General features: G+C 41.6%; 1 protein-coding gene and 1 long non-coding RNA gene across 9 annotated transcripts in view; both read right to left on the bottom strand.

Annotated features, from left to right (window-relative positions):
* Positions 1–23,264, bottom strand: part of TRIO (trio Rho guanine nucleotide exchange factor) — a 340,446-nt gene that overhangs the window by 259,091 nt on the left and 58,091 nt on the right. The window lies entirely within an intron of this gene.
* Positions 93–23,264, bottom strand: part of LOC140849655 (uncharacterized) — a 44,119-nt gene continuing 20,947 nt past the window's right edge. Inside the window, exon 3 of the long non-coding RNA XR_012131788.1 lies at positions 93–21,906. This is a non-coding gene — a long non-coding RNA (uncharacterized lncRNA). The remainder of the gene's footprint in view (positions 21,907–23,264) is intronic.

Genomic DNA, 23,264 nt, shown 5'->3' on the forward strand with positions numbered 1-23,264 from the left:
ACAGTCTGCTGATGTTTTACAGTTTCACTTTAGTCAGTAGTAGTAGAGAAAAGAAGAGAGACCTCTACCCCTCCTAAGCCTTTAACCAGGAGGGACTAGCAAACAGGGGCCCTCGTGACAAATCCAGCCCTCTGTCCCCAAATGAAGTCTCCCTGGAATGCAGCCATGCCCCTTCCCTACGAATACTGCTTCTGCGCTGCACCGGCATGGCTGAGCAGCTGCAACGAAGACCGTATGGGTCCATCAGGGCTAAAATATTTACTATCTGGCCATTTACAAAGAAGTGCCAAAACCTGTTCTAGATCAAACATACCCTGATATGTTCATCTATATTACACCTTATTTTAGACATATAAATATATATCATATCAATATTATGGGTTTAAACATTATAAAGGATGTTTGAGATAAGCAGGATGCTTTGAACTTCCTTAGATATGTGTGAATTCTAGTCTGTTGTAGGAACATACATCTAACATTTCCTGTCCAGAGTTTGGACTGTCATAGTTCACAATGAGAATGGTTTGACCCCACCAATTATAATCTGATATATTCAAACAACATATAATAAGAGAGAAAACTTTTTTCTAAAGTCAAAACAGTTCTATAAGTACAAGTGGGGATAAAGCAGGTATAAATTTTATTCCAAAGCTTATTCAAAATGATGTGCTTTGTGCCCATGCAGACTGCCTGAATTTAATCCACATGCAACCTCCTGAAAGCCCACATGACTTCAAGAAACGAGATGGGGCACAGTGAGGCTGTCAGTCTTCACCAGCCTTTGAGCCCAGGCTGCAGTGACACTGGGCACTTTCTCTCCGACATTCCTGGGCCATTTGTCATCTGATTCCCAGTACACACTCTGAAACTCCTGACACACTGTCAGTCACAGGCTCACAAGTTCACGGCTACAGAAGATCATTTGTCCACTTCAAAAATAGCTTCAGCTCACCACCTGTGGTGTGGACCGCAGGAATACCAGGCAGGAAATAGTCTCAAACTCCGCAGTTTTCTCATTTCATGGCTATCAAGAAAGGACTTCTGTCCCTGATATGCCCACATGCAACCTACCAGAATTAAAACTCAGGGTGCAGAAAACTGCATTGAAACACATAAATACAATTTAATGCCAAACCTAACCAGGTTGTAATGAAAACAAGCCTTTTTTTTTCTTTTTCCTTGATTGGGGGCAGAGGTGGAGGGTGGGGTTTCCTCCACTGGAACTTGGCCATTACAAACCCTAAATGGGTGGCTTTCCCACAGCCCCCACACCCTCCCTCTGAACTCAGAGCTCAGATACCACCTCTTAGGGGCATCTAGTATAGAATACTTTGCCAAATATTAATGATGAACTGTACTTTTTCAAGTTTCAAATATAACAAAAATATTAGGAAAAGTGGATTTCAATTTTACTTGTAAGAGACGTTTCCATAACACAGAAAAACTCACCTGATTCTTACACCATGCATAACCTCTCCATTGAGACTGAAGAACAAAGCTGAAGTTATTTCCCTAAATTTCGTATCAAAATTACACAATAAAAGGGTTTGGAATGCTTATCATATGTTAAACTCTCCAATTCGATTTCACCCTATTCAGTGCAACATCATTTGCTTACTTGTACTTATGAAGACCCGCATGCAGCAAGGAGCCCTAGGCATCTCTTACACACCGTTCTTCCTTTCCAAACTCCCCAGAGGGTGCGTCTGTCATTTGCCATTTCCTCCCTAGACTAGAGGGCCAGTCCTGAGAGAACACTAAGAAGGTACTCCCTGCCTGGCTGTGTTCAACACAACCGAGGTGTGCAACTTAGTGAAACAAACCTTCACCTCAAAAATCACAGATGACACAGCCCGAAAGGCAACTAGGGTCATGCTGTAACCAATGACCCACGCAGGGATTCAATTTCACATGGCACAAAAGGACGGATGCCCCTGTCCTTTATCACAAATGCCCCTGTCCTTTATCACAAAGGTCAGATGTGTGCCGTTTCTTGACATTTCCTCCATGCTGTGATTTACAGATAACACCCTCATTGTAATTCCCCATGGGTGATCTCAGACTCAGCCCCCTTCACTTGTATCACACAGTCCCAGCTGATGGCAGTGCCCTTCCCAAAGATGACGAAGGGGGAACGGCCAGAATGTTGGTGATGCCTCAAGGACTGGGGTGTGAGCCTGCAAACTAAGTGCTTGGCACCGTACAAAATTTCCCATTTCTGCCTGGTTTCCCCCAAGCTGTCTAGTGCGCCCCCACTCCTGACAACCCAGGAGCTACGGCAAAGTTTCCAATTCTGAGGACACTGCCTTTGCCACTGCATCCCCTGCTCCTGACTCTACCTCTCAGTGCTGGGGAAAGGGGAGGCTGGTGGGGGGGGAGGGAAGCACAGAACCCTTTCCTCCCCACCTCCTGACTCATCAGGCCCAGATCACCTGTGCCTGCTCCTGAGGAAGACCTGAAACTTCCCCTTGGTGCCTCCACTGTGAAAGCCGACCTCCCAGAGTACTCATTACTAAGGCAACTCCCTCAACAGGGCAGTTATTTAAAGACACCATCTTTCACCAAGCTTCCAAAACAGGGCTAAACTATATACATATGTTCAAGATTATTAGAAATTCCATGTATGATAAATAAAGCCTCTTATAAATACATAATTTTAAATAAAACAATGTTGTGCAGAAGAAAAGTACATCTGTAGACCCTTCCATCTGGATATGGTTAGCCTCAGAAATAGTGTTCAGATTCCTGGTTGACTAACTTGAGGCTTCATAAGTAAAATTATTCTGCTCATCCCCCACCAGCCAGGTGAGTCTTATGACAGAAGGCTGCATGCGGCCTGCACAGCCCAGTTTCAACCTCCACAATGTCTTCTTAAAACACAACTTTATTAGCATGCCGTAAGGCTGGGGTTTTACAGGAGAGATGACCAGAGGTTCTCTTCCCCTAAACTGGTAACACCAGTCAAGAACATCCTCCTCATCATCAAACAACCTGAGAGACTAGAGAGACTGGGACATTTCAAGCTGGTCCCATGAAGCCGTGACCTCCAGGAGAAGCCATCCCGAGTCCACACTGCCCACCCTGAGACCTGCCCCCTTTGCCCTCCCGCAGGTCAGGCCTGGCCTTCCCTCCTACTCACCCTCCCATCCAGTCACAAGCACTGTGCCCTGAAAGAGGGGCATGGCCCTGCAGGGGAGGAGCTCACAGTTGACTTCAAATTTATTTCCTGCTTTCCTTCCTTCCATTTCAACCATTATTTACTAGGCAGAACGCCACAATGCCCCCGTGATACCCGCCTGGCATTGTGCCCCTTCCCTGGAGCGGAAGTGGGACCATGAGGATGGCAGGACTTCACTGCTGTGACTGGGCTGCGAGTGGCTGGCTCTCAGCCAATCAAAAGGGAGATTATCCTGGGTGGGCCTGACCCACCAGTGGAGGACCACTGAAGAGTGTGTTGTGTCAGAGGGGTCGGCATACTGGCCTCCACAGAACACACCTCCACATGACACAGCGCGCTGCAGGGCAACGCCTCTAGGGAATGAGGGTGCCCCCCTGCCAGCAGCCAGCAGGGAAGTGGGGCCTCAGTCCTTCACCATGAAGTGCCTTCTGCCAACAGCCTGGATGAACCTGGAAGAGGACCCCGAGCCCCAGAAGTGGTTGCAGCACAGCCTTGATCTCAGCCTAAGATGCAGAGCCGAGAACACAGTAATGCTGGGCCTGGACGCCCAACCTACACCAACACAGACATAACGCATGCTGTTTGAAGTGCTACCTTTGTGGTAATTCGTTAGGTAGCAACAGGACTAAAAAGCCACCTAAATATATTTTTGGTTCTATCTGCTTTTTCTTTTCTTCAAGAAGTGTGCCAAATCTCCTTCCTCCTGTGTGCTCACCAACCTCACCCCCAGCCACAAAACAGCCACTGAACATTTTGGATCAGAGTTTTACAGCCAACAACTCCAGACTGACTCTCTAATTCAAGTAAAACTTAAGGGAACTCCATGCTTTAGGTTACCTGCAACTTTCAAAAATAATGAAAACTGTTCCGCAATTCTACATTGGATACAATGATATAACACAACCCATCATCTGAGAAAACAGGGAACTGAGGCCCAACAAGTTTAAACAAATATTGACAGCCTTTAGTTGTTATACACAATAGGAAAAATACACATTTATTTGTTACACATTTTAACCTATATACATGTTTAATGGTCTGGTATTCCACTTTTTCTTCTTTTATTTAAAAGTTGGCAGCATGTCCCTTTTCTCAGTTCTTTATTATGTTTCCATGTTTATAATTTCTACTTCCATGTCTGGATCCACTAGAGCCAAGCCTCCCAAAAACAACTCAAAAGACCATTGTTTTTGTCAGCTGAAATATATCTTATTGAGTCTTTATACTCTGTACTTTCCATAAAGCTCATTTATATTTGTTTTCTAGTACCAGCTAGCAACTTATAACTCATCCATAAAAGCATACAGCCATCCATTCTTCCAAAGTTACTCTCTATCCTTTGAAAATAGTATAAAAGCAAAAAGTTTATGATAATGCTAACATTACAGTCTATGTCATCTTCAGTATAACTGTTAGCCTATTCTTCACTTTCTTCCATCACCACCAAAAGACCATAGGTTAACTTAGCACAATCTCCTCTTATTATAGGAGTAACTTAAATTGGAACACAGCTATAACTGATCAGCTCTGCTCCACTTAAGAAATTATACAACAATACTAATACTGGAATTTCTACTTAAATAATATATATAAGGTTACCTGAAGATGATGTAAGTTTGGCTTCACATACTTTCTGCATACCAAAAATATAATAAATAAATAATAATGTTTCTTCTTCCATTAAAAAAATTAAGAAATGGAAAATGGACAATATTAACATTAGACAAAATTAAACATGTGAATATCTAAAATCAAGACATCATTTAGTGGGGTATCAAAAAAATATGGCTGCAACCTATGCCTGATAAACATTTACCTCCATGAATACTATTTTTAGGCCAAAAATGGGTTCTGCCTCTATGTACTCTCCAGGCTATCAAGCAAAAAGAACAGCAAATTTATAGACTATCTACGGTTAAAAGAACACATGGGATGTGAACAGATCCCAGAAATGGGTTGCTTTAATTGTCTGATTTCTCTCAGACTGTTCAAGTACAGTTGGACAATATCCATCATATCATAGACAAATTTTCACAAATGCCTAGGGTGCCTAACTGGTTTTCCTGGCTTCACTGGAGATGGCTGGTAATTATAGATGTGCTTTGTTTATGTCACCGTATTCCTATTATGTTAATGTGTGCGCAAGTTAGTAGTTTAAAACCTATACATGCTTAAGGTACTCTACAAGAAGAGATGTCAAAGAAATAATCAATCCTCCCATGTTTTCTTCCATATGCTACCTCTATAGCTTTTCTTCTTCCTTCCTAATTACAACCCTTAAATAGAATTTGTGCCTCCTATCGAATTTACCGAGCATCAGAATTCCTCCAGGTGGTAAAGACACCTCGAGACAAGTGCTGGGCATAGAAGCCACAGGGCATAAATCTGCAAAGAGGTAAAAAGCTAACCTTTTCAAACAATATGGCTTCTCTCTCACTTACCAACTTTACATTTCCCTGTATGGCCCCGGAAGATGACTAGTTAGCCAGAGACGGGTAAGATTCCTCAAGGGAGGAACAACCTAAGACAGGCACAGTCACAGGGGGGCCATCAGGTGAGAAATCGGGGAACAACAGTGGTGAAGCTTAGAACCTCACCACCCCCTGTTTTGAGAGAAATCTTCTGCACCCGTGGATGTTTTATTGCCCTTGTCTAGCTCGGATTAGCACATAGTCTACAGGCACACACATGATCATCTACAATTGCTCTCTTACAACACTAAACTATGTTTTCTACCTTTATCTTGCATCTACCTACCACTTCAGCATTTTATTAAAAATAAAAATAATAATAATAATAAAGGGAGAAATGTGGGATCCACATATAAATCAAGTATAAAAATCAAACAAATATTCATATTTGACCTGATTGTTTATAGGTCATAATGCGTGATCAAAACCGAAAGTTTCTGTGATGAATGCCCTTGTACTGTTCACCATGTAAGAACTTATTCACTATGTAAGAATTCGTTCACCATGTAAGAACTTGTTCGTTATGCTTCAGATTGGAGACTGATGAGAATTAGGCTTGAGATGGATTAATGATTGTGCATTGAGCATTGACCCCCCTATACTGAATTTTATTGTTGTTAACAACCATTTGATCAATAAATATGAGAGATGCCCTCTCAAAAAAAATAAAAAGAACAGCAAATGTAATCACTTGTGGATCCAAGTCAAGGGTTTGGGTAGATTAAGTGCTAAATGACTGTAAAACTGTATTTTAAAAAGATGTGTATCTCTAAAAGCCAACATAGATTAAAACTAAAATTAGATGGGAATTTGAGCATAAAATGTCACACTTTTACAAAGAGAAGGAAGTACATACATATATGCCAAAGAGACATGGGGAAGAGATAACCTTCAAACTGAAAATAAAGCAAGTGCCTCTTTAGGGCCACAAAAAGCACAGCTATACTGCACCAGCCTCGCTTCCTGGAAACACGACCATTTCCTCTTGTTCTCACAAATCCTGCTGGAGAGAACTTGCGCCTACACACTACCAGCAGCAGTTGCTTTGAAAGAAAATCATTCTCTCTTTAGGTAATGAGGTTAATGGCTGTGCAAGTCCTGTCTAGCTCAGCTCTTTGGTGTCCATTCCAGAGCCTTCGCCTAAGGACAGGAGACTAGGAAGATGGCTATACTGAAGTCTTCATCACTTTCCTGCTGTAAAGCAGGGCTCACTCCGCAGGAAGAGCTCTCAGAGTGTGTGGCCCCACGAATGTCTGAACTGGGCAGCTGTACCCTGGTATGATTCTGTTTACACCATTCTCCCTGAGGGGCTCAAAACATTGCCATACATTTTTTTTTGCCACCATTCAGTATCTCTATCAGGGTAAAAGACAGGAAATAGTACTTTTTCAAAAGATAAAATCATAGGATTTGAAATCTAGGAGAGCTCCTAGGGCCAGATGCTGTCATATAACCTTCTAGTTTTACAAAGGAAGCAGCCAGGGCCCGACAGAAGTCACCAAAAGCTGGAGCTGGACTTGAAGTCTTGTGCAGTGACTCCCAGCAGCCTGGCCTCTGCCCAGCCCACCCGTCTGTGCTCTGGCTGTTCCCCTCTCTAGCTCGGCCCACGGAGCAGTGGGTCTGAAAGGCTGCCCTAGAAGCAGTGGTGACAATACCAGCTCCCAACACAAAGGCTTCATGCCCTGCCTTCTCTCTAAAACTGCCATTTTCTAACAATCCTATTTTTTCCCCCCGAGAGATGCCTTCAGTCAGGAATGTTCATCTTTCACATCTCATGCTACCTGATTCCCTCCAAGGACAGAGGGCTGACCTGGGCGTGAGTCCAGGCCCTGCCCTTAGCATCTCTGGGACAGCATGGAAGTCACCAAATCCAGTCAATGTGGACTGCAGTGTCCTTGTTTCTAAAATAGAGGGAGGATCACCACCCAGAATTGTTACATAACGTATAAAGTGCCTGCACAGGTATTTCCTAAAAGGTGGTCCCACAAACACATGCCTCGGAGCCACACGGGACACTTACCGAAAATACAGGATCCTGCGGCCCCGCCTCACAGATTCTGAGACAGAAGGCAGGGGGGCAGGACTGTCTTTTACTCGGTTCCCTGGGAGAGTTGAATGTGCGTCCAAGTTTGAGACCCACTGTCAAGGACATATTAAAAGCTTCCCAGCATCTTTTATTTTTTATATTCGCCACACAAAGTAGATGATTTACTAGCTGGGGCGAGGGCTAAGATTGCAAACAATACAAAAGGAAGCTGTGATGAGAAGGAACTCAGAGGCACCATCTATCTATGTGACTAGCTTTCAGAATGTATTAGCCCTGACTCACAGTAAGCAACACATTTTATGATGCAATCAGAGAAGCACACACATGTCATACATACTGATCTACAGTCTCACAAAATAACCCTTGGTGTGTGCAATGAACTGTGATGTTTTCTGTACTGCTCTAGTGTAACTATTTTTGTTTTTAATATCGGTAACAACCTACTTCTTGAAAACACTCACCTACTTTATTTCCTCCAGAAAAGGTTCTTCAACATTAGTTTAGCTCTCACGTAGGGATCCTGGCATAATGCAGTCCTAAACCTTGTCCCAAAGATTCTGATGCCTCATCTGGTGGGACGCTGGATGCTGCATTCTAATGCTAATGCTGGGGATCCATCACCCCAGTTTCCACAAACTCAGGGCCACCTGCTTTCACCTCAGACCAAGTCTTTCTTCACCTCTAAAGGCATCAGAAACTGAGGCACTTTGAAGACTCTAGTTGTTGGAAAAGTTAAGAATTTTTTCGATTCAAATGACATCACAGCACTGGAACAATACTTCTTTGGGGGTCTTAAGATCAGCCTTCTATTTGTGTCATTATGGTCTCATAATAAAATAATGAAAATTACTTCAATAGTCATTAGATACTCCATCCCATCCCAGGCGCCATCCTAAGCTCTTTACACAACTTCATTGAATCATCCCAACAACCTGCCACAGTAGGTAAGTTACCACCTGAGGCACAGAGAGGGCCACAGCTTGTTAGAGATCACACAGCAGGAAGCCAGGGGCACCGGTGCATGCTGGCACTCTGCAGTCTTTTTTTTTTTTTAACATATTTACATTTTTGCTTACATAATCTACTGAGGAAGAAAATGCCAAGCTCTCATTATTAAATAAAGTGCCAATGTTCCATTTAATTTCTTTCTGAAGCTGGTGGCTGAGTGAAAACATCCCTGTGGATAAGCCTTATCTACTTTTCAAGTTACATTTTAAAAGCCAGGATGTTTGGAGAAGGCAAATGAGGGTCTTCCTCTTCCCCAAAAGATACACATAGTCATATTAAAAAGCAGATAATTAAAAATACCTTCAGAAAAGCAGAGTATTGTTCCTAAAAGTTACTGTATGTTTTTAAATGTTTGATATCAAGCTTAAAAACATCATTCAGTATCTTCCCAAACCTTAGAGATACCCCATTACCAGCATTAGCAACATGAAGAGCAGACCCATCTCCAGTCTGCCCTTCCCAGGACACACCTCAGTGGGGACCGGAGCACCACCATGACTGTGTCCGGCGGAAATGTCCGCATGGCCCTCCTGCTGTCATGCTCAACACAGGCCCCCACGCTTCTGGCGTGTCACCCCCATCTGAAATAGCTGCTCGTGGTTTACCTTCATCAGTGTCTCATTAATTCAGTCACATGTGCCTTGTCATCTTTGAGACAGTTTTCTGTAAATCAGAAATCGAATTTCAACAACTGAGTGTGTCTGGGACTGAGCCAACTGCACCTGAGGTCGGCTGGCTTAGGTAAGGCACCAGGGAGGCCTAATCCCCAACCTCAGAACACTCTGCCTGGGGCAGTGGGTGACAATGATCATGATAATGAACGTGGACATTTAAATGAAACACTTCAGACACTCCTGCGGAGAATGGGGACTAGAAGGCCAGAACTAAGGTACAAAAGGGAACCACCCAGAAGGGACTACAGATGAGAGATGGAGCTTCCTTTCTGTGATCACTCCTGGCAATCACGTAACAGGACAGTTAGGACAACCAGAACAAGCGGCCACCGAATAGTGGCGGTATAACCCTTACATATAGTAGCATTTGAGGTTCTGGGTTTTTTTTAATCCCTGATAATCTTAATAATGAACATCCATAAGTGAGAAATGGAAGAATGAAGTATGTAAAATATAGCTAAGCAGATGTGCCCTCAGAGAACCCACACATCCATTACCATTTAATGCCCTGGTACAAAACGCTGCAGAAAGAAATCCCAGGCCAGTCCTCTACCCACCACCTCCAGGCCACTCCACCCTACTCCAGGGAGTTGGGTGTTCTCAGGAGGCCTATTCATCCCAAAGAGGATTCTGATTGCTTCCATGGGCTTTGGGAGAGATGGTAGAGCAGGCAAGATCACACCTCCAGACCAGGCTGCTTGAGTGGAATGCTGGTGTCCCTTCAACAGTCAAGGGACCTTGGGCTGGCTACCTACCACGCAATTACTACAAGGATCTAAGCAACACAGATGGGCTAGTGATTAGAAGAAACACTAATTCTAGTTCAGAACACGCTAAGGTACCTTTCCCCAAATCACTGAATCATGTCAAAAGATAAACATGCCTTTATACTGCTGCTCCCATACTAGCACATGCCACATGGGATTATGCACTCTATTATATGCCATATGACATAGAAGGTCTTTAAAATCCAAGAGGTATGACTGAAAGCCACCATGGGAGTTTACCCTACACGTTGGAATAAAAGTCCATTCATCATCAAGATACCTCGGTGTTGGTAATATGAGGAAAATGCTAGGTCCCATGTTGTTTCCAAGAAACCATCAATATTCTAATAGCCATTCAGTCCTCTCTGAGTGATCAGGGTATGCAACACAGCTCCACCAGTGCAGACACGGTGACCAGATACAAGAAAGAAGATGGAAAGTCACTTTGTCATTCGCAGTATCACTTCTTTTTAAATAATCATATAAACAAGTGGGCAAGCAAAGCTAACAACAATGACAAGTGTGAACGTACGGCTGGCACCAAACAAATGCATTCATGAACTCTGGAAGAGAAAACATCATCTCAAAAATTTCCACAGCAAACCAGACTATAGGGCTAGCTACCGAGGTCAGATTGAGGGAACTCTGACACACGGAAGGAAGGAAAGACATCTCTTCAGGCTTGCTACAGTTAAAAGGTAAGCTCCGTGGGAAATGGAGAGAGTCATGAAACATACACTGTTTTCTCTTCCAGAGTTTACCAATGATTATTTGAAAAGAAGTGATGTTTCAAATAAGATGATTCACTTTGTTAATGAAACAACAAAGTTCAGAGAAGCTGAATAAATGTTCTCAAGATCACATATAAAAAACCCAGGTTTAAAAAGGTGAGGGGGGATCAAATTCTTATTAGCACATTAACTAGTAAAATAAAAAAGTACAATAAAATGAGATACGCTGCCAGATCACAATGAGATTTGTTGTTACTACCAATAATCATTAACAGTGTAAGGTAACAAACACTAGTAACAAAACCACTAAAGAAGAACTATTCCTAAAGGAACTGTAATAGAAATAGATATTATAATTCAGCACTCTTAATTATAGCATATATAAAAAAGATATATGCTTTCCAGGTAATCTGTTACAATATGTCTTAACTTAAAAATAGTTATAAACAAGAATTGGGGCCCCAAAATTAAAAGCCAGTTAAGACAAACTCAAATTATCTTTTTTAATACAGAAGTGCAGAAATCTAGGTTATTTTACTTACGTAAACTCTCAGTCTTTTTGAGTATTCTAGCTTCCTTTTTAAGTTACATGACAAAAACCAAATACATAAAAGATTGATTTTCACCAAAAATAAGTTTCTCTACATTTTACTTTCCTCCTCCAACTCAAATTTTTTAAATCACTATAAATAACATACATATTTTTTTAATATAAAAGGAAAGTATCACCATAATTGCTGACATGAAATCCATGAGTGGGGGTGAAATGATCTAAGAGAATGTGTTTTATTACGTAAAGTGCTTCCTTCACCGTGGTCAGAAACTAACAGAATATACCCTTGGCCTATACACACATTCATGGCTGATGTCACAAACAAATCCCCGAGGTCCTGTATCCTGAAGCTGAAATTAATACCTAGCTCAATCCATCCATTAAAAAGAAATAGGTGAAATAAAGTGACAATGGACTTGGCTTCTGGTTTTGGTGTGGCCTAATGCCTGTGAGGCTTAGACAAACAGCCTCAGTGACCCTGCCCGGGGACATGAGGCACAGTACCACACAATCTCCAGCAGCCTGTCTTAGGGCCCAGCAGCATCTCCTTAGGGCCTGAAGTTCATCTGACCACAAACACCAAGGCTTGCTCGGTGGTCTGCCCAGGTCGCCAGAGGACAAGCAATGCCAATAAGCCATCCTCCGCCTTCATGATGGCAGCGTGCCCCGTCCTTCTCTACAGACTTAGAGGAGGAGGAAACTGACCACTTCCTCAGAGAAGCACAGTACAGATGCTCCCCGCACCAGGAGAGACGCCCCACAGGGGGCTCATGTAGCTGTGCAGAAGCCATTTCTCAAAATGATCATTAGTTAATTTTTAACTGACAGTATATGTTAGAGGAATTCAGTTATTTATTATTGCTCATACCAGTTAAATATTATTCAATTAATAATTAAAGGTCAATTAAGGCAGAAAGCCACTAAAGAGACACACATTAAATACTGTTTCTTTCCTTCTGCTCAATTTGAACACAACACTGAGTCCACTTGAAGAGGTCTGTCCTTTGCTGTCTCCTTCAAACCTGGGCTGAGGTCTTGTTTTTGAGTAGGAATCGTATGTGTGTGTCGGGGGTGGGGGGGTCTTCACCATCTTGATTGCATGAACCCTAATATGCCACTGTAGTATAGGTCCTTAATCCTAGAATACAGAGACACTCTGGAAGAAATCTCAGGGTGGGATGCTTGTAGATATTTACAAAATTTTCTCTTTTCATAATTGTCTCTCATACCTCAATTTGACAGTTTATTTTAAATGTATTGCCTTTATCGAGTGTTCCGAAAGCATTCATCTGAGCTTTTACAGAAATATTTTCTTCTCCCACTCATGTCTTAAACACTTAGATCTAACATTTAATTAAATCTTATGCTAACAATAAAAGTGCACCTGGCATAAACGAGTTTGGAAAGAGACACGGTAACTTGTGCAGAAGCATCCGATTCAACTGGGAGCAGAGCACCCAGGCTTGCTAGGTTGTTTGCTCTCCTCTGCTAGCAGTTAAGAGTTAATTACAAGGTTAATATATGTTTTTTTGGAAAGGAGAGAGTTGGAGGAAAGGGAGGGAAAGAAGAGGAGGGAAAAGGATGGAGGGAAGAGGATAAATGCATTTTCCTGCCACAATTTAAATTCCTGATACTTGGCAATTACAAAGCAGACCTGTTTCTCTCTCACCTCATCAGTACTGGTAAGGTTACTTGTACAAAACAGCAGCCTGGATGGAGTAGGAGGAACCCCTGCCCTGCTCTGAATTCCTATAACATATATTGTCAGTGTCGGTCGGGAGCAATAAAGTGTAAATCAGCAGGTCAGGCCATTAGTCCTGACTGTGTCACTTACTAATTAGACACTTTTTTGCTTCCAAATGTGAGAAACAACTTGCCCTATGTGGTTTTTGGAATGCTAGAAAATAAATGAATTAGTGTAAGTACTGCACAAATACAAGTCATGAGAGTATTTTCTCATAATTTTTTATTCAAATCAAATTCAAATACAATATGGACATTTAAAAAAAAGCAATGGGGGTATCAAAACCCTTCTTCCTGGCCACAATCAACAGACAATACTATGGTTGAACAGAGTCATTTGCTTCATTCTCCTGATAATAAATTAGTGCTTTCTTTTTTCTTCAAAAAGGCTAACAATTCTTACCTACCTATTCCAGCCCTTCCTCCGGCTCTTCTATTTAATTATTGGCCCAGGCTACCATTTAAACTCTGGACGGGCGTTGTAAGACACCCTGCATGCCTGAGACGTGAACTCAATGACAGCAGCACACGCGCATGTCTGAGCGTGTGTGCACATCTGGACAGGAAAGCAAGCGCCCTGCCAATGACTTTAGGAGTCAGCGCTGAATGACTGTCTTCAGAGAGCCTCACAACTGCCGCAGGTCTCACAGTGAGCAGTCGCTTTTCTTTCCAGATGAACATAGCCTGAGGATACCAAACCAAGGGAATTTTTAAAAAATATTTTTAAGCAGGGATGTCATCTTTACATTTGTACCTAACATGGTCTCACACGCACACTAAAATAAGAGCACATGCAGCAAGCAAAACATCATTTAAAACAAGCAATTCAAAACTTTTATTTTTTCAAATATTTAAAATTTTAATATCTTTTATCCAAAAAATCAGTTTGTTCCTCCTCTATAAATAATTGACTTGTACATTCCATGCTCAAATACTGGATTGTATTTGAGAGTACATTTGAAGGAATAACGGTTGTAGCCATTTGAGGAAAACGGTTCACTTTTTCTTTTTTCCTCCTGGTCATTCATTAAGGACTATACTGGTAATAGCACACAGCTTCTTACAGCCAGAGTGCTAAATTATTAGTAATCCTTTTGAGGATAGAGAAAAAGGTCAACTGCACCTCTGTGTATTTCATGAAAATTCTATTTTGTTTTCAGGAATCATGTATTAGTGCTCTCCGCAAACACTGCCACCCATACCCAGCATTCATCAAATAATGCAGTGACCGAAAGCCTTTTAGGTGAAAAGAAAATCTCTAGATAGCTAGTACTCCATCCTTCTTAGAATTCAGTGAGTCAAGTGCTGGGCAAAGTCACTCGCAGTCCTTGCTGTGAATTAACCTGTTACAGAACATACACAATAAAATATGAAGCAATGCAGTATTCTGCCATTGGCAACTGAAAGCATAAAATATTGGAGAAACTGGCCGGGTCACCCACAGCTGCAGCAGAACCTGGGTCCCCCGAGCTGGAGGGCGACTCTCTGAGGACCCAGAAGCCCACACACCATCAACATGGGCCCTGGGCCCACCTGGATGAGCAGGAACCTGGTCCACTGCTGCCTATTTCTAATCCTTTTCAGTCTGGAGCACTCTACACAGATGCACAGCTGATACATTTTAGCCATTCTTTTGCATTCATTTGTTACATTTCTTTAGACTTTTTATTCCTTTGAAAATGTTTCCCTCATAGTACTGATTCGATCAAAATACTTTTTTAAAAAAATTCTGCATTGTGTTTCTTAAACACATACTTATTTAAGAAATCTGCTTAAAATCATATCTGTGTTCAGATCTAGTCAATAGGACATATGTGACAAAAAGATTCTTACTAGTTACTAAAGAAAGAATCTTAAATTGATGTACAAAAAAGAACATAGAAGGATCTGCACAGGAATGTCCTATATACACTTCAGCTGATAAATGCTTGTTCCAATATTTTATGCTTTCAGCTGCCAATGGCAAATTACTCCATTGCTTCATATTTTATTGTATATGTCCTGTAACAGGTTAATTCACAGCAAGGGTGAGTTTATAGTAATAATCACTGCTTATGTTATACATTTCAAGTTAATAATAGTAAACCATTTCAAAATATGGGCTTTATACTATGTTAATGAATATAAATAACTCAATATTACTTTTAACTCATAACTAAGCATTTTGCAGGCCCTAAGTATTACATGTTATCTGAACTTTGTGTCACGAATTTTTGAGATGATGATTCTTTCTGAGATTGTAAATATCCGTCTCTTTGTTCTCCTTTTGAGGAAATGACTTTGGTAGTTGTTATAAATATCAATCATTGGTCTAACCACAACCTATAGTTCTCATTGGAAAGTAGAAGATGAAGTCAAAACGTCAGAAAACAACACTAATATGGCTCTTTTCCCCAGCTATAAAGAACTCTCAAAAGCTCTTTCTATGCCCTTAGTGGCATGGCTACAAGTGGGCACCAGTCAACTTGAACAATTCCAAATGTATCAAGGGACAGACCCAAGGCTGGGCCTAGGGCTCATACAAGGGCCAGAGTGGGGAGGGAGGCAAGAAGGGAGAGCAGGAAGAAAGGAGATAGCAAGTACAGGAAAAGGGTGATGGATGGAAAGGGTTAGCCCAAGGCCAAGAAGAACAGATGACTGCTTGCATGTGTATCTTAAATGTGCATCATTCTCAGATGTCTACCTCATTTTTGCTGACTTCAAATTTTAATTTTAATCCAATTTGGAACTACTGGACAATAAATAAGGCTAAACCGAAGAAGTTGATGCTTTAAAATCATACCACTGTAATAGCTGATGACAATATAAGGGTGATAATAGCTATGATTCAAGTTGAAATAAAAATTTGACTATTTCTTCTTTTTTCCATGGTTTTTCCCCCAAAATAATTAAGAAACAAGAAAATGTTTCAAAAAGTGCTTGAAAGGAAATTTAGAAGAAGCAAATACTGCAAAATGATCTCCTTTCCAGTATCTCCAGATCTGGAAAAATGAGACCACTCAGTGGCTCTGATAAATGTGTGCCTAAGTTAAAGCTGTCTGGACAGCAGTGTCAGGGGCTAAATATACTCAGCCAAACAACTGGCTCTGAATGGTGTAAACCAGGAGGTCCCCAGCAAGGGGTGGGGGTCTGATGGGAAACCAGGACTCACCTCATTCTGGTAAGGGTTCACTCAATAATCAAGTATGTGGCCTCAAGCCACAGCTCCCTAGACTCAATCTCTCCATCTGAAAATGAGGAAGTTAGGCAAAATATTGTATGCAGAACTGATACGTGGCTTCTTTACATGACCATGCCATTTCATGCTTCTGACCTACACAGAACTGATACAAATCACCTAACTTCTAATCTTCCTTCAAAACTCAACTGAAAGGCCAGTCAGCTCTCCAGTGGGGCCCACCCCCTCCTCCTCTGGAGCCCATCAGCCTTGCACCTAGTCCTGGCCTGTGACCATCTGTTCTCTGCCTCACCGGGCTCCTCCACCAACCAGGGGCTCCCAAGGTGCAATGCCAGCACACAAGTGCTCCATCAAGGGGAAGAAGGGGCAGACTGCCCCTGGGGACCCTGACTGCTGGGACGCCACAGGCTCTCCCCCTCAGATCTGGGCCTTGGCCCTGATGAAACTTCCTGACAGAAAGACTAACAACTTCAAAATACCGCCTTAAGGGCTAACAGGGTAATTTTAAGACCTTCACTATAAAACTTACAGCATTGCTTCTAAGACACTATGAATGTGAGCTGAAGAGGGGAGGAAGGAATATGAATTAACAATAACGTCCTTGTTTCCAAGGAACCAAGTACAAACAAAATAAGGTGAAACAGTTGTGCTATTTCATTGTGCACATGTTCTTGGACAAGCGAAAGTGCGTAAGGGCAACTTTCACTGTGAATCTTCTTAAGCCTTTTTAAATTAGGTACACTTTAAAGCAGTGGGGGAGAAAGGTTCTTCCATAATATCTCAAAAAAAACACAGAGCTCTTCTAGACCAGGTGGCTGCTCAGCAGCAGGCACAAAGATGTATCCAAAAGCATGTGTTGCCGTACAGTTTCCCAAAGCAATATGGAAGAATAACCCTAAATACCCAACATCAGTGACTGGTTTAATGCACTGCAGTAAGCAAAGGAATAGTAAGTGATCATTCACAAATAATGATAATACACTAAAGGAGTTACAGAAGGAATCATATAACAACAGGGACCTGCTTCAAAGAAAGTAATCCAAGCACCACGGAACAGAAATGAACCAGGACAGGCCACAACCACCCACCAAGTGATGAGCAGATGGGTGGTCATGACCAAGTCTATTTTTACATCTAAAATGTTCCAGTATATAAAAAATAATAAATAAAATGTTCCAATATAAATTTTAAGAATTGATGGAAAAAAAAGTTCCTGACATAAAAAGATGTTCATGATACATTCTTTAAAACATGTCATGAGGTATTTTAAGGAACTAAAAATTATATTCCACAAAGTTTAACCATTTTATCTGATGAGGGAGTGTGGTCAGGACACCTGAATGTGGCCACCTGGTCTGCCCGTGACTGGCTCTGAGGCCTGAAAATCATTTACCATCACTGGTCCTCAGTTTCCTCTTCCAGAAGATCTGGAAATATCTTCTAGATAGATAGAAAGGGTCTATCATCTACCACTTAGAAACAGCAAATGGCAAAGGGTTTTGTAAACTGCAGTTAGTCAGATAAATTTTGATTTTTTAAAAATATTTACCCATTTTAAGTGAACTACTCAGTGACTTTTCTAATTGTGCACCCATCATCAGAGTCAGTTTCAGAATACTCGCATCATGTCAAAATGTTCCCTTGTGTCTCTCTGCAGGCAATCTTCTCTCCTACCTGTAGGCCAAGGCAGCCACCACTGACCAGCTTTCTATTTTTATAGTTTAACCCTTTTAAGAAATGTCATGCTGTGTCTGGATTTTTCACTCAGTATACTGTTGTTGAGGTTCATCTGTTTTGTGGCATATATCAGAAGTATATTCCTTACTATACTAATGTGACTGACATTACACTTCTTGCCTAACCATTCTCCAGGTGATGGACTGTTTCATTTTTAGCTATCAGGAGTAATGCTGCTGAACATTTGTAAAAAAGCCTTTGCATGAACGTAAGTTCTTATTTTTTCGTGAGGTAGGTACTGGTTCAAATGGTGAATGTGTGTTTAACTTTTGAAGAAACTGCAAACTGTTTACCAATGTGACTGTACAATTTACATTTCCACCAGCAATTTATGAGGGTCCTAGTTTCTCCATGTCCTCATCAACACTTGGAAGTGTTGATCTTTTTCATTATAGCCATTCTACTAGGCAGGTAGTGGTATTTCACTGTGGTATAATTTGCACTTTCCTAATGACATTGAACAGCTTCCCATGTGTTTATCTGCCCTCCGTGTATTTACTTTGTTGAAGTGCCTATTCAAAACTTGTGCTCATTTTTTTCATTTGGTTGTTTGCTTTCTTACTGAGTAGGAAAAGTTTTCCTATAATCAAGTCCTTTCTGGGATACATGATTTACAAATATTTCCTCCTGGCTGTGCTTTGTATTTTTCTTAATGGCTTGTTTCAAAAAGCAAGTTTTTAAATTTGATATAAAATGTATCAACTTTTTCTTTCGTTGTTCATGCTCTTTCTATCCTAAGAGATATTTGCTTAACTCTAATCCCAAAATTCTCCTATACTTTCTTTTAAAAGTTTTATAGTTTTACATTTACTTTTGTGATCTATTTCCCTAACATGTTCATTGGAGAAAAGACTAGAGATAAAACTGTACTGCAAAATGACTTTAAGAAATGTTAAAAGATTATATATGTTTCTATATAGTTACATGCATACAAACATAAATAGGAAGAAGAGAGACTAGACGGCTACACAGCAAAACATCAGATAGGTACTTCTATTTTAGAGGTCTTTCTTTTTTGGCAGTACTCAGGAATAACATATAATACAGAGGTTTCAAAATGCTACACTCTAAACTGTAGGCTCCAGAATAGAAGCAGTGGCCTGAGACATCTTGGAGGACAGCAGGACACGAGGGAAAAGGAACTGCTGAGACCTCAGAGAGCTTTGTGGTTAGAAAAGAGTTGACTTCAACTTCTGAAGATGCGAAACATCTGGAGAGTCTGGCTGCAAGCTGAGTGTAGAAAATACAAAGTTCTCAAGACTAGCAAGAATCTGAATTGAGTAACATGCTAATTTTCTAAAAGGAAGTTTCTTTTTCTAAAAAGTACATTTTAAAAGGAAAAATTCACTGTGTTCTAGAACACTAGTAATTCTGATGTGTCATGTTTTTAACAACATGGAGGCCAGATAATAAAAATTATTTCATTAAGGCATGTGGTATGCAGTTCTTCATGAATTAAATTTGATTGGAACTACAACTGGAAGATTCCTATGTTTGCTAGAAGCTTTTATCCTTCTATCCTTGGCCAATGAACTTCAGATACGAGATAGATCTTCATTTCAAACCAAAAGTAAAGAACGGTGTATGTAATGGTAAGGTTACTCCAACGCTAAGGAGCACCTCTCAATGAAATAATTAGCTGCTTCATAATGCTGGTGAGTCTTTTAATTCCTGTTTCTCTGGATCACATGTTCTGTTTTCCGAAGAATTTTCAATCCACAAAAGAAATAGCCAAGGAAGTTGTGATGGGTATGCTCAGTCAGCTTCACCTACTGAGAGCTCAGGCCACAAAGCAGATGCTTTCAGCAACTGCAGCTTACACAACAATGTTCTTCAGATTTTTCTACCAATAGCTGATAATTTAGGACAACAAAATCCTGTCCCCTCCTTAATCTGTGGGTTTTTCACTGTGCACCCAGATATTGACAGCTCTCTTCTGCAGCCATGTGATAATACAGAGAAGAGCTTGGAAAGGAACCTTTTACACAGGAGCAACACCAGGCCTACTAGGCTTCTGACAATTTAAGTACCCCTGAAAAATTATGAATAGAAACCTAAACAATGCTTATATGGCATCAGGGTCTGCCACAGGAACTATACATTAAGTGATTTAATCATTATAATAAACCTGTGAATGAGCACTATTATTACCCCCACTTTACAGTGAGGAAGAAACTGAGGCAAAGAGGGTAAGTGACTGCCCAGGTCAGAGTCACTACTCCAAACCAGTACACCCCCAGGGTAATTCCCCATGCTACACTGTATCTGTTATTTTCCTTTTGTGTCTGAAAAATCAGAGCAACATTTTGATGGGAGACCATGTTCATCACAACAGTCTTGTTTCACACAATCTCTTCCCCAAGACCGTTTGTTCGAAATGACACTCTATCACTAATTTCTCCAAATCTCTGTTTAATGAGACATCCTTCACTGTACCTGAGGGCACTTCCCCATATTTCCCCATATGATGTGCCTCCCTACACTGGCCATACAATGACCATCCACCCCCAGCAGCCCAAAGGGGCCAGGACCTCGCTTATGGATAAGCTGCACAAGACCCCATTGCAGAGAAAGGACAACAAGCCCCACTGCTCTGCACCCTCCCACCAAGAAGAAAAGTGGCTCCCTGTCCTCTTGTGCCCCCCACATGGATGACAACACAGAACACTGCCCCCTCACTCTGTGCACTCAGCTCCCTAAGTGCCTATGCAGTAAAAAGACAGGCGGGGGCCACAAAATCAATGTTTCATTGTGTAAGGTCAAGGTGAAATCTACTAGTAACAACCACAGGTGACAGTTTCTTGGCTTCACACAAAACATACAATTCCAAACAGGCATTTCTCAAGAAATAAAAGTATAAGCAGCTTTTAAAAGTCTAGTTATTGGCAGGTTCTAGTACTTTTATCAAGGTCTAGAAATATTTAAGGCATCCACTGATAGTGGTACTTTCATCAAGGTCTAGAAACCCAGAGTAGTACTTTCACCAAGGTCTGGAAACCCAGAGGAATTCCACCAAAACCCTACAGAGAGAGAGAGCTGGAATTCTTCCCACATTTGCTGCTTTGCTTCAAAGTGCCAGATGTTTTCTTAGGTGGAACGTAACAGTAACAAAACAACAAAAAGGAAGAAACTACCAGAACTAGAGCTCATTTGCTTCCTTGAATTTTGTGTTTCTCCAACAGCCAGCAGCCCACACCCTCCCTGCTCTTAAGCCTACTGGGAGAATGAGTGGGCCTGGACCACTTCAGTGCCCTGCGGGGAGGCACCTCTGCAGGGGCCCCTCTTACACTGAGGACAGGCTGCTCCAACCCCAACTCTCCTGGAGAGGGTGGGGCACAACGTCCCTCTATGACTCAGTCACGTTGAGAATACTAAGACTCATGCTAAGAACATAAAAACAATCTGAATATAAGATCTTTATCTTCACAGTATTATTTCACTATTAAATACAAAACAAGAAATATGCAACCATTTTGAAAACATGTTCTGCCAAATATCACCTCCCTAACCTGATTCTGCAGACCACCATCAGAATTACGATGTCTGCAAGGCTTTTGTAGTCCTTGAGGGGAAAATGTTTCTGGAATCAAGGAATAAAGTTTATTATTACTTTTATTTTTATTTATTTTTAACAAAGAAGTCAAAATGAATAGCATGGATACCTTCAAAGCAATCATCTTGGATGCTGTGAACTTTTTCCAACACACACACTACAGAAATGCTGCAAGTGCTCAAAGCCATCTGAAAGCTCTTTTCAAATTGCCTATTATAGGCTGTGGCACATTCTCTGGAAAATTCTTCATGCAGTAAACTGTTACTCTGTCAAACAGATTAGAATTAAGAAAATAAGCAAATTATTCACTGCCAAGTATAGATGAAGAGCATCATGACACCTGGTTCCTCCATTAAAAAGAAAAGTTATGAATATACCTACCTAATTACTATACAACAGGTATCTAATTACTACATAACAAATCACCCCAAAACTTAGATCAAAACAATAATGATTTATTACTTCTCATGACACTGTGCACTGACTGGGTGGTTCTTAAAAAATAATAAATAAAATCATAAATAAAAAATTATAACTGAATGGAATGGAGATAATGGTATTCACAACAGGAGCCACAGCATTTTAAATTGCATCAGCTTATGTATACGGCCTTAGCATATAGCCAGCCCAGTGTTTCTGGGCTATTCTATTTCACAAGATAATAAGGTGTGGGTAAAACTGCAGTATTTCCAGAATCTCTCCGCCTGGCCTTAGTGCATCTTGATACAATGGGTGTTTCTAGGGGGTGGAGAGTAGTCATCATCTCCATATGAATAGGTAATTACAAGGGCTAGCAAGGGCTTATCTGAATCTGAGAAGTTGGGTGGGGGATTCTTCTTCTGCAGTTTGGTTGAGAGACAGGGGAGAGCAGAAGTTGACAACTGCTTCTAAGAAATAAACTTTATTTCTCCCTTTGACTGGTTTTAGTTTCAAAGGTATTTTGCCCTGGGATTTTCCCCCAGTTACACCTGGCGGTAGTTGGCAGTACCTCTGAACCTGAAATCTGTCTACATGGGTGTGACCCTTTGGTGGGATGCCCCTACAGATGGAGGGGAGATGCCTGGGACCCCCCTGTGGATAGTGGGGAGGCTCCAGTGGCTGCAGCAGTAGATGGTACAGCTTCACCTGGGAACCCCCTATCTGTGGGGCTTCCAATTGGGTCTAGAGAAAGCACCTCCTAGAGAGGTGGGGCCTTCCCCAGAGTGGGGAAGGGTGCAGACACCAGAAGCTGCAGAATTAGCAGTCCGTGAGATAGAAGACTGCTTAGAGGCCCTACAAGGTCGTGTAGCAGCTGGGATTGTAGGATCTCTTTTCCTTGAGTTAGTGGAAAATGTTATCGAGGACAAAGCGAGAGTCATGGAAGAGAGTGAGAGACTTTGGCAGGAGACACACTTCAGCATCACTTGGAGGAGCTGGGCGATGACCTACGGGATGCCCTTAAGGAGGAGAGACAGTTATTGAGAAGACGGATCATGCCCCCAGAAGATTCCTTAGCAGCAGCGAGAGGGAAGGCAGCAAGAGAAGCCGAGTTGCAGGAGGTCATGAGAGAGGAGGGCAGGAAAGAAAGGTGCCTTCAGGCTGGGAGATGGTAGAGGAGGTGTCAGGAGAGGATGAGGGGCTGAAG

This window comes from Manis javanica, chromosome 1, assembly GCF_040802235.1.
Source record: "Manis javanica isolate MJ-LG chromosome 1, MJ_LKY, whole genome shotgun sequence".
Taxonomy (NCBI): domain Eukaryota; kingdom Metazoa; phylum Chordata; class Mammalia; order Pholidota; family Manidae; genus Manis; species Manis javanica.